This window comes from Ochotona curzoniae, unplaced genomic scaffold (assembly GCF_017591425.1).
Source record: "Ochotona curzoniae isolate NIBS_2020 unplaced genomic scaffold, NIBS_Ocur_1.0 scaffold_2683, whole genome shotgun sequence".
In the NCBI taxonomy this organism is placed as follows: Eukaryota; Metazoa; Chordata; class Mammalia; order Lagomorpha; family Ochotonidae; genus Ochotona; species Ochotona curzoniae.
This window is the reverse complement of record NW_024467100.1, coordinates 5,711,318-5,726,105: the sequence shown is the minus strand read 5'-3', so window position 1 is coordinate 5,726,105 and position 14,788 is coordinate 5,711,318. Positions and strand designations below refer to the sequence as shown.

Genomic DNA, 14,788 nt, shown 5'->3' with positions numbered 1-14,788 from the left:
GCTACAGGAAAGTGGGTAAGACTATTATTTCCACATTGTTTTTTTTTTTTTTCATGTATCTGGGGTAAAGAGGGAGATAAAGGGAGAAGCCCCACCCATCCCAGGTCCTTGATGTAGGGCCTGCTCCGAGGGTCTTGCTCAAGTGCTTTTTGATAGTTCAACAATTCCGAATTGCTGCCAGTCTCGCCCCTCCAAGCACGATGAGGTTGCTGAAGAATCCACTGATTGACATAGTCCATCTTAGAGTCTCCATTTGCCCAGTTTTTCACTGTCAACATATGGCTGAGGTGGTTGACTGACTTGTTCTGTCCTCTGTGTTTTCATGGTTAGAATTCTGAGTCCGGCAGTTCAACTGGGGAGATCCCTAAAAAAACTTTGTCTGAGATGATCCCAGACCTGATTCTTGTGTGTACTTGCAAGTACATGGCCCGGTACAATCCATCGCCCCAATCAGCTGGTCATTGCAATTGTTGGGTTGGTTCTGTTTCCAGCCCTGACTTCCACTGGAACCAATGGGTGTTACAGTCCAGCCTGGTTCTGCCCAGCACACACTCAGCCCTTACATAAACCAGTGGGAGCTGCAGCTTAATCGGAGTGACAAGAAATAACCCCCACCAGGCAGGCCCCTTACCCTGGTTCCCGTGCTTGCCAGTATGTGTAGCAGACTAGTCCAGTCTGTCCCACATCCCATTCAGCTCTCATACATGTCAATGGGCATTGAAGCCTGGTTCCACTTAACCAGCTCCACTACCAGTCCACACACATGCTGTTTGTTGGGTGCCTTTCTGCCCAGCCAGGTCTGCCCCAGTTCTGGGTTTCGTGCTGTCCAGTAGAGTGGTAACCCAAGAGGGAGGAGCCCACTATTTCCCTTCTAGGTCTCTCCCACTTCCTGATTATGCACTCTCCAGGTGGTTCTGCAGTTTAACTTGACAGATTTAGCCCCCAGTACCAGCTTCTGCCAGCTGATGTTGCAGCTAAGCCCAACCAACCCTCACCCACTCTAATTTTTGTTTGCACCAGTAGGAACAATCAGCCCAGCCTGGCTTTTCCCTGATCTAGTCCACATGAGACCCACAGGCTCTCACCTACCTTGAACCAACTTCTGACACTGAATCCTGACATCACTTCTTGGCACTGTACCACCATCGCCTTGCTGGCTCGGCTCCAGTTATCCTTCTTTGAAACTTGTGAAAGCTCAGGTGCCCCAGTTGCCCCAGGGGTCACCACTACTTTGCAGTGCACACATGGACTGCAGCCAACTTCTACCAGGTAGCCAGAGGCCATCACCCCTCTAGGGCTCCTGCCCTAGGTCCTAGGCCATTTGGAATGCCAGGCAATGTCCTCCATCACTGGCACCTAAACCTGAATGGTACAACTACCCCCAAGCACACTGGCCAGTGAACTTGCGTTTGCACCAGCCCCACCCTGGCAACCCCACTGAATGTACCCCCCCACACCCATCTGAGCCATCATTGCTAGCAGTGTCCTGCAAATGTCTTGAATCATAGCAGCTCATGAGGTTTGCCAGTGAGGAACCTTGGTGTGGGCAAGGAGATGGAGCTTTGCCCTTCACATTGGGTGCAGCTGCCATCCATTAGGAAGGAGACCAGAAGGGACTGTGGGACCACTGTGATGCAGAGAGTCTGTGCTTAGATGGACGGGGCAATAGTGGCCCATGGCGGTGTGGCCAAAACAGGGACATGATGGGTCCAATCCTTGTCCTTGGGACAGCATCCTTGGTAACATGTGAGTGTATCCCACTTCCCTCCATCAATGTCTCCACACAAAGACTGCTGTAATTCATGCTGTTGGTTGTTTCCAAGCCCTCCCCAACCCATCCTGGATGAGGCTGCCTTATCTTTTGGCCTGTTGCCTGTCTTAGCCTTTGGTCCAGCTCGCCGGTCCTCTGAAGCCCTGTATCCACATGTTTGCCTGTCTGTGGCTGACCGCAGGCTCCCTCTGTGGGCAAGTCTCAGCTTCCATAGGCTCCACAGGACAGGACAGCTGGCACGGGTACACAAGCACACTCAGGTGGACCCAGGTGCAGCCACATTCCTCACAGGAGCTCTGCGAGGCTGCCTCAGCTCCAGGAGGGGAACTTGGAATCCTTGTCCCCTGGGCGGCACCACGGTCTCACCTAGGCTCTGCACAGGACCCAACCCGCAATTGCGGACTCCGCCAGGAGGGGGAGAAGTTGGTTGCCTTTTGGAGGTTCCAGGCTCGCCTAGTACAGGCACGGCTGCAGCGAAGGGCATTCCAGGGCATCGGGCAGTCAGGGGAGCAAGGTCTAGGGAAGGAAGCAAGAGAACACAGGTTGCAATGTCGGGGTTTGTGTGCTTGGGAGGGAGGTGGTTAGGGAGTGTGACATCTGCTGAGAACCAAGGAGGTAGAGATGTGTGCGCGGGAGGTACTGATGGTGACCTTGGAGTGAGGACAAGTGCCTGTGTGTGTGTGTGTGTGTGCGCGCGCGCATCCTGGTCTGGTTGAGTCGGCGTGTGTGCCAGCTGTCCTGTCCTGTGGTAGCCTGGGTGAATGAGCGTGCGTGTTCTTGTGCACACGTCCTCGGTGGGGGAGGTAAGGGCTACCCCAGCAGAGGGAAGGGAACACAGGGAGGGCAGAGTGGCAGATAGGAGATGGTTAGGAGCACTGGAGACAAGAGCTGCTAGGTGTCCCAAAGCGCGAACGAGTGAAAAGGGATGATACGGTGCCAGAATGGAAAGATGCGCAGACCTGGAAGGGTCTGCAACAGAGCAAACCAGGTTGTAACCAAAACTAGTAAAAACGTACCATGGTTTCCCCAGGCAGAAAAAGAAAGGAGTGGAGGAGAGTTGTGGGCTGTCTGTTGCAATGGAGAAAAGTTACTCTCAGCTTTGTGCAGCTGGCAGAGGTAGAATGGAAAGGGAACCCGAGGAGGGAAACGGAACAGCCCGAATCTGACTAGCAAAATGCAAATGGTGGGATGTTGTGAGTGGAAGAAAATGTGCAGGAGAAATGAACCGCAGGAGTAAATGCAGGGATAAGTCAGGAGCTTGACAAGATACCAAGTAAAAGTGAGACTTCCCTGACCGGGAATCGAACCCGGGCCGCGGCGGTGAGAGCGCCGAATCCTAACCACTAGACCACCAGGGAACACATGCACAACAGGACAAACACCTGCTCCCTGTGCCAGCCAGATCCTGCTGCACAAGGCCCACGGCCGGGACCACAAGCCTGCTGCTGCTGCTGCCCTTACTGCCCTTACTGCTGCTGCTCTTACTGCTGCTGCTGCTGCTGCTGCTGCTGCTGCTCTTACTGCTGCTGCTGCTGCTGCTGCTGCTGCTGCTGCTCCTGCCGCCGCCGCCTCCAGGGCAAACACACTGCCGCCCCGACGCCGCCCTGGCCTGCGACAGGCGGGTGGGCGCTGCCAGGACCAGAAGGCGAACCTCGTCCACCGCCGGGAAGGCAGCTGCTCACCGCCGCACCAACAACGCCCCCGCCACCAGCAGCCTCTCCACCCCGCCCGCCTTGCCGAGCTCGCCAAGCCTCGGCCCGGACCCCGCCCCGACTGCGCTCCGCCCCGACTGCGCTCCGCCCCGACGGCGCTGCGCCCGCACCTCCCCGCTGCCGCCCAAGGACGCCCGGCGCCGGCCTGCCAGCCCCAGCACAGCTGCACGACCCACGCACACCCGCACGCATCCCGTCCACTTCCTGTCACCATGCGTCATCTCTCCATTAGACCACCTCTCACCCTACACACCCTGCCCCACGCAGGAGGCCACGGCCACACACTTTACCGCCGGACGCTCGCGGGGTCCAAGTCCCGTCCTGGGCCGTCCAGACGAGCGCCTCCTGTGTCCTGGTCCTGAGACGGACAGTCTGGGCCTAGGCTGCAGTGACCATTAGAAAAAGAATGAATAAGCTCCCCGTCGGGGAATCGAACCCCGGTCTCCCGCGTGACAGGCGGGGATACTCACCACTATACTAACGAGGAAAAGGTTGACATCCACTTAGGGAACCTGGACCCTGACCCCAGCCAGGGCCGGGCCTCTGCCCTCCAGGGCAGCGCATCGCATGGATACTGACCAAAACCACCGACATTCGCCTCCGTCCGCGCCCACCCCTCCCACGCCACACAGCACCGTCAAAACCATCCACAACCCAGACCAATGGCCGCAAAAAAAAAAAAAAAATCGCTTTCACGAGTATAGACCCAACCACGTGGAGCTCCCCATGAAGAGAGGGAGGAGGAGTCGGTGGAGCAGGACTAAAGGAAGGGGAGAAGGAGGTGGATGAGAGGAAGGAGCGGGGTGGGGGAAGGACCAGGAGGAAAGCACGGAGGTGGAGGAGGAGGGCGAGGCGGACGATGACCAGGAGGACGGAGACGAGGAGGACGGAGAGAGGCCTGGGCGCGGGGCTGCGCACAGCCCTCGGGAGAGGTGCGGTGGGGACGGCCGCAGCTGGCGGCAGGTGCCTTCCGGGCGTCCACACCGCAGGGCGGCCGTCCGCGTCCCGGGCAGCGGGGCGCTCGCTGGCCTTCTCCAGCAGCCTCGCGTCCAGCCCTGACCCCCGTGGCACCTTCGGCCCAGGCCACAGGCAGTGACACTCAGGCAGGGTTTCCACTGGAACCAAGGTCCCTTGTGGGCATGGCTGCGTTCAGGTCGCAGGTTCCCCAGGGGGTGGGAGTTCTGATCCCGCTGCTGGCAAGCCCCTGGATCCCCCAAGTCGGGGCTCGGAGTTCGGTCATTGGCCTCACGACTCATGCCGCGATTCAAGTCCCTTCGAGTCTGCTGTGGCAACGCACTATTCATCAAGCAAAGCTTCTTTGGGTTTTAAGTTTTAATAAACATTAATAGATTAGATCCAATTCTAGAAGCACAATGAATGGCATTTCCTCCCTTCGTTTTACACCAACATGTCCCTTCTTTCCCCCTTCTTTTATTTTCTTGTTTTTAGTTTTTGAGATACCATATTCTAGACTTAACCACAATGAAAAGATTGATATTTCACTTAATAGGATGTTTAGCAGGTAAAAAGCAAAGAGACTTTGGTGCAAACAGATGACAGGTGTATGCAATAATTAAATAGGAAACCAATTTCATCAATATATAGTGAATTCTAATGTTATCACTGTGCAAAGTCCTAACCATTGGTTTGACAAAGGTGCAAAACAAAAGTTTTACAAAACTATATTTGCAGCAATATTGATACACAGTGACACGTATTTTTGTTTGTTTTTTAAATTTTAGCTTACACATATAGGGAGAATATGGGATATTTGTCTTTCATATTTAATATGAAATATGATGTCCTCCAGTTCAGGCCATCTTGCTGCAAATGGTAGAATTATAGCTGAATGATATTTCCTTGTGTCTATATACTACAAGCTACCAAGCGCCAGTGCCTTCCACCCTCACCACTGCCACCTGCACATCGCACTGCTGCTCACCTACACACCCCCGTGTGTGCACCTCACCCCTGCACTGCTTTTCAGGAGCTGACTCCGCGACCTCCTCTTGCTCTTACAATCTCTGTCGCCTCCAGCCGCGCTCTGCCGGCACATTCAACATACCCACTACGCTCCACCTCAAACCCCAGCCCGGGTGTAGCCTCCCACCCCACCACAGCGAGGCACCCTGCCTAGAGTCTTGACTAGATGTGTGACCTGCGGGAAGCCCTCCCGGTTTTCCCCATTAGCTCCCACAGCTGCGAAACAGCCAGTTACTCTGACAGCAGCTCTGTACCACCCCACCTTGCAATCCGGCCCTGGAGAGATCGTGGTCTCTGTCTTGCTACCCTGGAGGCTCTGGGCTCCTTTCTCTTGGAGCCTCTCGCTGCTCACCCGTGCTACATTCCTTCACAGGCAGTGTAGATGCTGCAGGCAACTCGAGAACCACATACCAGAAAGATTGCCCTGGGCAGGGAGAGTGGCCAGCCAAAGCCCTAGTGCCAGCCCCTCTTCTGTCACAGTCTATTTCCCCTGGTTTTCCTCATGTGTTCTGGGCTGCCTGGACAATACAGCAGTGCTATCAGCAAGCCAGACCATCCACGTGGCTTTTTCTTCTCGGCCATTCTGCAGCTGCAGCCATTCCAATGAACACAGGGTCACCTGCTCTCCTGGTGACCCAGGGCCAGAGAGGGTCCTGCCCAGGGTCCTGGCTTACTCTGCAACCTTGCAGCTCTCAATCAGGGGGCCTGGGTGGCAGCAAATTCTCTCTCTCTCTCTCTCTCTCTCTCTCTCTCTCTCTCTCTTTCTCTCATTTCTCTCATCTCTGCATGCTGCTTGGCAACAACTCTGGGTCATTCTGCTTGTAAGTCCTTCCCCTGCTCTTTGGGCCCAGGGCTAAACTCTGATATGGAGCTGCTGTCCCTCAGGAGTACTGATCACACGCCAAGTCTTCGGTGGCTCTCCAAGTGTCTGCTGTGTGTGTGACTGGTTTCCTGATAGGATTCTTGCCTGCCACAACAAAGACCTGAAGTTGATTCCTGGTACTTGTGACCACTCCTTATCCTCCTAGTCCTACAGACCTAGTGCTTTGGGCAGAGCAGCTGTGCCTAAGGAAGCCAGTGGAAGCCATGGCCTTTGCAAAAGGGTCAAGGGTATATTGGACAAGAAGAATACAGACTCCTGACTAGGAGTTAAACCCAGATGCTGCCACAGTGAGAGCACTGAACTGTAACCATCAGACCACTAGGGAGGACAATACTGGAAGTCTGCAGTGGGTGCCAGAGGTTACACACATGGTACTTCACATCTTCAACCCCCTCCCCCCCCATTCACAATGGCACAATAATTGAACACAGTGAGTTGGCCAGGTCAACTGCTTGGAAGGAAGCTACACTCACTGCTGTATCACCAATGCCTCTACCCATACCCAGTCTCTCTGTGCACGATCTAGATTTACAGAAACACACTGATACTAGCCCCAGCAACTAAGCTTCAACTATGCCACCAGCTGCATATTTGTGCTGCCACACACAGTCACCCTGAGCACTGCCCACCAGCCTTAGCACAACTGCATGATCCAGATCCTGCACACGCCATCAGACCCTCCATCTGCCTGTGCTCTCACCTACACTGACACTGTCTCCAAAGGCCCCGCCCTCTAGACACAGCTGACTTCACCCAAGGTAACACATCCAACCCTCAGGCTTATTAAAGTTCTCGTGCACTAGGGGCCTGGCCAGGCTACAGTCTGCACCCACAGGCCATGTTCATATACATATGGGGCAGGATGCCAGTAGGTGCTTGTGCAAGCAAACATTTTCCCCACCTCGAGAGACAAGCACCCCTGCCCTCCTATGTCTGGGCATAAGGGCCAGGACCTAAGAGTGGAGGAAAAAGAGGGGGTTTGCCTCACCCTTGGGAAATGGAACCCAGGTGTCCCATGTGGCAGGTGGGGTACTCACCGCTGTAGTGATGTGGAAACTCCAAGTCGCTCCCAGGGCCTCTTGATACTACTCCACCAGCCCATGCCTGACCCCATCCTCCACCATCATACCTGGCCCATGATGCTGCCACGGCAAACCACATGGTTTCTGTCCAGGACCTGGGGTCCAGCGAGTGCCAGTCCATGACCTCAAACACTTGTTTTCCTGGCCCCACCCAGCCTACAGCTAAGTTTGCCCTCCTTCCAGGGCACCCATGGACAACCCCTCTGCAAAATGCGGGCCAATGTTTATCCACGAGTGGAACCCACGTCAACTCTTTGGAAGGCAACTGTTTTCACTGCCATACCACCCACGCCTCCCGCCACAGGCAGCTTGGTCTGGCTTGCTCGGCTGAGCTTCCTAGGAGTGTACCCACACCCGCGGCTGTGGCCTGGCGCAGCCACGCTGAGAGGCAGCGTCCACCGTGTTCCACATTTAGGAGGAAGACTGCCCGGCACCTGCCAACGCCAGCGCAGCCGCACCATCCACGCTCCCGTCTCCTGTGACCCTGTCTCTGGGCCCCGCCTTCCGAATACAGGGTGTGCCTAGAACCATATGCACTTGCTAACTACGGCTCCCAAAGCCCTCCCACCAAGAGCCCGCCCTAGCGACAGTTTGCACCCACAGGCTCAATTCCCATCCGTCACTTACCCTTTGGGCCTTGTGCCACACCGGGAGGTGACGCGCATGCACACGTGGGGCAGAATGCCCATATGGTCTTGTGTCAGCAGCAGCCATTCCCCGCGCTGCCAGGATGACAGGTCTAGGCCTCTCAATACACGCTCCATCTGGTGTCGTGGGTCTGGAACCAACCTCGGTAGCTGTCGCCAAAAGAAAAAGAGAGAAAAAATGTACACGCACCTCCCCGTCGGGGAATCGAACCCCGGTCTCCCGCGTGACAGGCGGGGATACTCACCACTATACTAACGAGGACGGTAATTGGCTTAATACAGGGCTTGGATTCCACTGTGGCCCCTGCCTTCCACCACCAGAGTGTCTGTCCAAAATGCTAATTACGGTCAACAAAACGCAGAACACTGACCCGGGACCTCAAAAAGCCCGCTTCCCCTAGCATAGACGTAACTAGGCGGGACATGCGCTTATAGAGAAGCAGGAGGAAAAGGAGAATCTCTCCTCCGCGCCACCTGCGGCTCTGTGGCCAGGGCTCCCTGTGGACCAATGTGCAAACTCCAGGACCCTGTCCGGCGCGCTCCGCTTCAACGCCGCGACACCTAACGCAAGCCCACCATGGGTTCCCACCCTCTGACCTTGTCCTGGAGACCCCGCTGCCACCACTGCTACCGCACATTGCACTCCTGTCCAACCGCAAGTCCCTCGTGCCTCAGCATCAACCCTCCTCCCACCCTCGGCTTTTCAGGACGTCTTTCCGTGTCCTCCTCATTGCTTGCTTTCCTCCTCCTCCCGTCACTCCCGCTCGGGTACTTTGAACAAACACCACGACCACCCTCCGCCTTTCAACACAGTCCCCTCCGCCCCACAGCGAGAGGCCGGCCCGAGACCTCCCATGCGGGGTGTGGCTTGCGGGAAGCCCTCCCGGCTTCTCCCGCCAGCTCCCACAGCTGTGGAACAGCCAGTCATTGTTGCAGCAGCAGCCCCCCCCCCCCCATCTGCACCGCCCCCTGCGCGGCCCCTCGCCCCTGCCTGCACCCTCGGGAGGTCGCGTTCCCCGTCCTGCTGCCCCGGGGGTCTCAGGCTCCATGCCCTCGGAGCCTCTTGCTGCGCGCAAGCGTCCTGCCTCTCCGCGGGCAGCGAAGACGCTGCAGACGGCGAGGAAGGCCAAGCTAGGAACGCGACGTTTCGGGAGAGTTCCCCTGTCCCGTCGAGGCCCTGGGTACCGGTCCACCATCTGTCATGGTTTGTCTCACCAGGGTACGGCCTGAGAGACACACCGCATCCCCACACACCCAGGATAGCACAGCATGGACCGGGCTCCTTTGCCCCACGCCCCTCTCAACCATTCTGCAAACTGCGAGACCTCGACAGCTGCGCTCCTCCGCACAGGGCCCGCCGCTGGTTCCCTGCTCTCACCAGGGCTAGGTCTGGAGAGGCTCCTGGCCTCCGCTGGCGTCCGGCGTCCCTCAGGCACGCTGCGCGGCAGGAGCCTTCAGCCTGTTGGGGGACTCTGGGCTTCTCTCTTTCTCTGCCACCCCCCATCCTGCATGCTGTTCGGCAACAATCAGGGCCCGGAAATGAGTTGAGGCTCTACTTCTGGTTGCACATCCGCTCCCTTTTCCCTGGGACTGGTTCTGCACGCGAAATTGTTGCGGCAGTGGCAGGCATGGGACCACACTCCAGACATATGTGGGTTCTAGGGTAGCCAGTTTATCGCAGAAGCATGGGTGGTTCAGTGGTAGAATTCTCGCCTGCCACGCGGGAGGCCCGGGTTCGATTCCCGGCCCATGCAATTTGCAGTGAGATATTGGGTAAATCCCATGATTTTGGCAGCAACATTTCCCACAGGTGGGTCAGGTGGGTCATCCTATACTAACCAAAGCCTTGTAGTCTGGGTTTTCCCTCAGCCAAACACCAGCCTCCCTCTGTGTCACCACCCATGGCATCCCACACCGAGATAAAGATCCTTTTCCGGGAGCACCATGTGGTACACCTGAATAAAGGAGTAGGCGCCAGTCACAAGCTGGAGAAGGGATTCGAGAAGGGATTCGCAGGCACAGCATTCGGGTTGACTGCCATAGGTGCTGCGAGGTGCCAGCGCGCACACACACACACACACAGGAGGCAGCAAAGGCTGTCCAGGTCCTGGCTAGCTTGAGGCACCTGCTGACCTTCCCTGAAGACAGTTCTGAGCCCAGACTCCAAGCTTCCATGCGGAGAAGTTCAGCAGCCATGGTGTGTCAACCCCTGCACATATTGGGCTGACTGACTTTAAGGTGCTGTGTTCAGGACGCAGACTCCCCTGGGGGCATGCTTAGTGTGTGACAGACCCACTCTTGAGAAGCCCACTTTTTGGCTGGCACATACACCCAGGACCTGGACTGTGCCAGTGCCAGTGTGGCTCTCCCCTCCTGGACATGTCCTCATACAGGCCATTGTCATCTGGGCTGTTGGATGTGTTTCCAAGACTTCCCCACCCTATCATGGCTGGTCACCTGCTTTGCCCTGTGATCCAGCCCTCCCAGACTGTGTGGTCAAACCTCTGCCTGCTAGGTGCCCAGAGCAGTACCCCCAGAGTAGTACCTGTTGGGGGGCAGCCCAGGACTACCAAAGTTGCAAGCCCTGGTGCAGCTTAATTCTCCACAGGCATCTTAGGGGTGTGTGTGTGCATATGTGTGGGCTGCAGGGCAGAGCAGCAGAAAGGCTGCTTTGAGCAGTTTCGGGGGTTACAGAAAAAGTGGGAACAGCGGCCGAGTGATGGGAGGATCAGGCAAGACAGAAGAAGCCCAAAGTTTGTAGGTGATGAGCTTTGAAAAGGATGCAATGGGGGCCAATGTGGTAGGCTAAGCCTTCACCTGTATTGCTGGCATCTCGTGTGGAAGCCAGTTTGAGTCCCAGCTGTTCCAGTTCCAATCCAGCTGGCTGTAAATGGTCTGGGAAGACAGCAAAAGGTAGCCCACGTGCTTGGGTCCCTGCAGCCACCTGGGTTATCCACAAGAAACACTTGGCTTTCTCCTGACTCCACTTCACAATTGTGGCAATTTGGGGAGTGAACCAGCAAATGGAAAAATATCTTAAAAATCTTTTTTTTTTTTCTTTTTAACAGGATGTGACAGTGGCCTAGTGGTTAAAGTCCTTGCCTTGAATGCACCAGGATCCCATATGGGTGCCCTTTCTAATCCTGGCAGCTCCGCTTCCCATCCAGCTCCCTGCTTGTGTCCTGGGAAAGCAGTCGAGGACAGCCCAAGGCCTTGGGACCCTGCACCTGTGTGGGAGACCTGCAAGAGGTTCCTGGTTCCTGGCTTCGGATTGGTTCAGCTCCAGCCATTGCGGGTCCTTGGGAAGTGAATCAACAGACGGAAAATCTTTCTCTCTGTCTCCTTCTCCCTGTATATCTGACTTTGAAATAAAAAAATCAAATTAATATATGTATTTTATATTATATATATTAAAGGATGTGATGGTAGAGGGGTGGCAGACAGGCAGAGACAGGCAGGAACAGGCAGGAGGGAAAGGCAACGCCCAATGCGAAGGAGGCCGTGGACTGTGATGGGTCCGGCACCACATGGCACGCGCCCACTGGTGTCCTGTGTCGGGAACTTTCAATGGGGGCGGAAGCGGCTGCTAAAAAAGGGGGAAAAAAAGCACAGCCTCCCCGTCGGGGAATCGAACCCCGGTCTCCCGCGTGACAGGCGGGGATACTTACCACTATACTAACGAGGACAACTGTAACATTTTCTTGGGTCACCTGGATCACTTTCCACCCCAGGGGCCTGGTCCCTGCCCTTCACCGCACCACACTGGCCCCAGTCTCGGCAAACACCAACCACCACCAGCCTCTCCTGTCGCTGCCCACCCGAACATCCGTCTCACGTACAACTCGGGCCTATAGCTGCAAAAATCTGCTTCCATGGGTATGGACCAAACCAGATATGCCACACGGATGAAACTCTCTCCAGAGGAAGAAGAGGAGAGGGAAGAGGACAAACAGGAGGAAGACGACGAGGAGGAGGAACAGGTGGGGCAGGAGGAGGAAGGAGAAGAAAGGAGCAGCACGAGGTTGTGTCGGGGTGAGGAAGAGATGATAGGAAGAGGACCACGAGGAAAGATCAGGTGGTTGAGGAGGAGGCCCAAAGAGGGAGAAAGGAGGAGGAGGATGCGGTGGTGGAGGACGGGCCCGCTTGGGGAGAGGTACAGGCTTTGCGGCTGCTGCAAAGCACACACCCGGGCAGTGAGGCCGTTCACATCCCTGCTCGCTGACCTTCCCCGGGAAAGCGGTGCCTCGGACCAAGGCCACGGGCCATAGCGCACGGCCCCAGCCACGTGAAGGGCCCACGTTGCGGGGTGCCGTCGGCATGGCCTCTCCGCCTCGCATGCCGCGGACCCTCGGCTCACCCCAGACCCCTCCCCGCGAGAGCTCGGTTCTCTCCCACGTAACCCCACCCTAGATGCCCAACACCTGGGCTCCTCCTAGCTACCCGCTATCTGTCACGCGCCAGGTTCGACTCCGCCCGCTCTCCGCTGCCACCCGCACATCGCAGCCCCTCACGCCCCTCGGAACTCGTCTCCGTACTGTTTTTCAGGATGTCGCCCCCTGCTCCTTGCTCCGGGCTCTAGGCCTCCACTCGCTTCGATTTCCCCACACATTCAACACCATGACCACCCTCCACTTCGCAATCCAGACCCATAGCCCCCCACCGCACAACACTGCGGAGGTCTGCGCAAGAGCTCCGACCGGGCGTGTGGACTGCGGGAAGCCCTCCAGGCTTCCCCGTCAGCTCCGGCGTGCAAGGGACGAGCCAGTAGCTCAGAACGCAGTTTGGTTTTTGCACCGCCCCTCGCCCACGCCCCTCAGGAGGTCGCGGTCCCAGTCTTGCTACCCCGAAGAACCCCAGGCTGCTCCCCTTGGGAGCGTCTCGCTACCTGCACGCGGCCTGCCTCTCCACCGGCGGCACAGGCACTGCAGGCAGCACGGAGGTCACACGCCTTCTAGGACTACCCTGGGCAGGAACAGAGTCCAGCCAACAAAGCTCTCGGTGCCCGTACCCCATTTGTCATGCTTTGCCTCAGCAGCAGACGACCTGAGCGACACACTGCATCCCCACGCATCCTGACCTCCTGGACTGCCTGGGCAGCCAGTGAGCTGCCCCATTTCATGCAGCGCTTTCCAGCCATTCTCCAGCAGCGCTGACGGCCAACACCGAGCCCCCTTGCTCACCTGCTCTCCCTGGGACCTTAGCCTGGTGCAGGGCCAGTCTGTCCAGGTCCCTGGCTTTCTTTGACATCACACGCCCCTCGCTCAGACTTGGGGCCGCAGAGGCAGTGGACCCGCAGCACGCGGTGCTTCTTTTTGCCTGCCTTGGCTGCAACTCTGCCTTTCTGCTCCCTGTTTTGTGGGATCGGGGCTGCGGGCTGAAGCGCAGCGGTTATCCTGCAAACGTGCTGACCGCAGTCCAGATCTGTAGTGGCTCTTCTAGATTAACACACGTAGATGCACGGGTTATATCACTATGCATAGCCGCATGGGTGGTTCAGTGGTAGAATTCTCGCCTGCCACGCGGGAGGCCCGGGTTCGATTCCCGGCCCATGCAGGTTGTAGTGATGTTTTGGTACTAGGCGCCTTCAGGCCGCATGCACTAGAGGAAATCTGTTTACCTCTGCTGCTGCATCCACAGCCTAGCTGCGACAAGTGGGCATATGAGGCCAACGTCTCAGTGTATTTGTGTGTCTGAACTCTTTGTAACTCAGCCGCAGGCAGGATGGCACTTCAAAGTTTGGACCGAAGTTTCATTTCTGTTTTTATGTCAGCCAATGTCTACCACCACGGGCAGCCTTTCCGTAGAGCCTGTCTTCTTGCCACTAAAGCGCGATGCAGCCAAGCCCCGGACCATGCACTGCTCTGCATTTCCTAGCTACTACCAAGTTCTTCCAGAGTCACACCTGCCCCTGCACCGGCAAGCCCTCAGCCTGCGGCACCCCGCGACCTTGCCCTGGGTTTTGTCAAAAGGAAATGGGCCAAGATCCATGTTTTCTAGGGTCCCATCCTCACTCACTTCCACCCATCCAGGGCTTTGTACCACGTCCCCCACAAAAACCTAACCAGCCGTTCATGGCAAAAGTCCTCTTGTGTCAACAGCTGGGTCTTTGGGAGTTGCCATCAAAAGACCGTGCAGACACCTCCCTGGGTGACAGGCGGGGATACTCGGATATTCGCCACTATAGTAACGAGGACGATGACCGTGCTTTCCAAGGCACTTCAATTCCCCTCACCCCGCCAAAGACCAGCCACTGCTCTTCTAGGCAGAACTCCAGCCTTTGCAGCGACAGAAAACCACCGCAGCCCTCTCCGTGGCAGCCCACGCACCCATCAATTCCACTCAACACCCCGGCCCAGGGACGCAAAATATCCTGGTCCAAGGGCATGGACCTAACCACCTTGATGAAGAGAGAGAGGAGGTAGAGGAGGGAGAGAGGGAGGAAGAGAAAGAATGAGGAGAGGAGGATGGTATGGATCAGCTAAGACAGACAACGGTGACAGGATCAACCATGAACTTTGCAAAAGTGCCAGTCCAGGTGAGGCTCTTGGAAAGCTGCGAGCCTCTGGCCTATTTAATGTGATTGTTTTAGGTCATGCTGACCTCGGTAACTTTCGCTTTGTCTGCCTAGATGTTATTGCTTTTTTAGCTAACAGCCTGCTACCAGTGACCGCTCTGCTCCTATGCATGCAGCATGATTTATATATATATAT

The 14,788-nt window shown here is 56.5% G+C and overlaps 6 non-coding genes across 6 annotated transcripts; 2 read left to right on the top strand and 4 right to left on the bottom strand.

Annotated features, from left to right (window-relative positions):
- Positions 1-3,057: 3,057 nt before the first annotated feature.
- TRNAE-CUC lies at positions 3,058-3,129 on the bottom strand. The gene has a single exon. It is a non-coding gene; the product is annotated as a tRNA-Glu (tRNA).
- Positions 3,130-3,898: 769 nt separating this feature from the next.
- TRNAD-GUC lies at positions 3,899-3,970 on the bottom strand. Its single transcript has one exon. It is a non-coding gene; the product is annotated as a tRNA-Asp (tRNA).
- Positions 3,971-8,268: 4,298 nt separating this feature from the next.
- Positions 8,269-8,340, bottom strand: TRNAD-GUC. The gene has a single exon. It is a non-coding gene; the product is annotated as a tRNA-Asp (tRNA).
- A 1,421-nt stretch (positions 8,341-9,761) lies between these two features.
- TRNAG-GCC lies at positions 9,762-9,832 on the top strand. The gene has a single exon. It is a non-coding gene; the product is annotated as a tRNA-Gly (tRNA).
- A 1,859-nt stretch (positions 9,833-11,691) lies between these two features.
- On the bottom strand, positions 11,692-11,763 carry TRNAD-GUC. The gene has a single exon. It is a non-coding gene; the product is annotated as a tRNA-Asp (tRNA).
- Positions 11,764-13,560: 1,797 nt separating this feature from the next.
- On the top strand, positions 13,561-13,631 carry TRNAG-GCC. The gene has a single exon. It is a non-coding gene; the product is annotated as a tRNA-Gly (tRNA).
- The last annotated feature ends 1,157 nt before the right edge of the window (positions 13,632-14,788 follow it).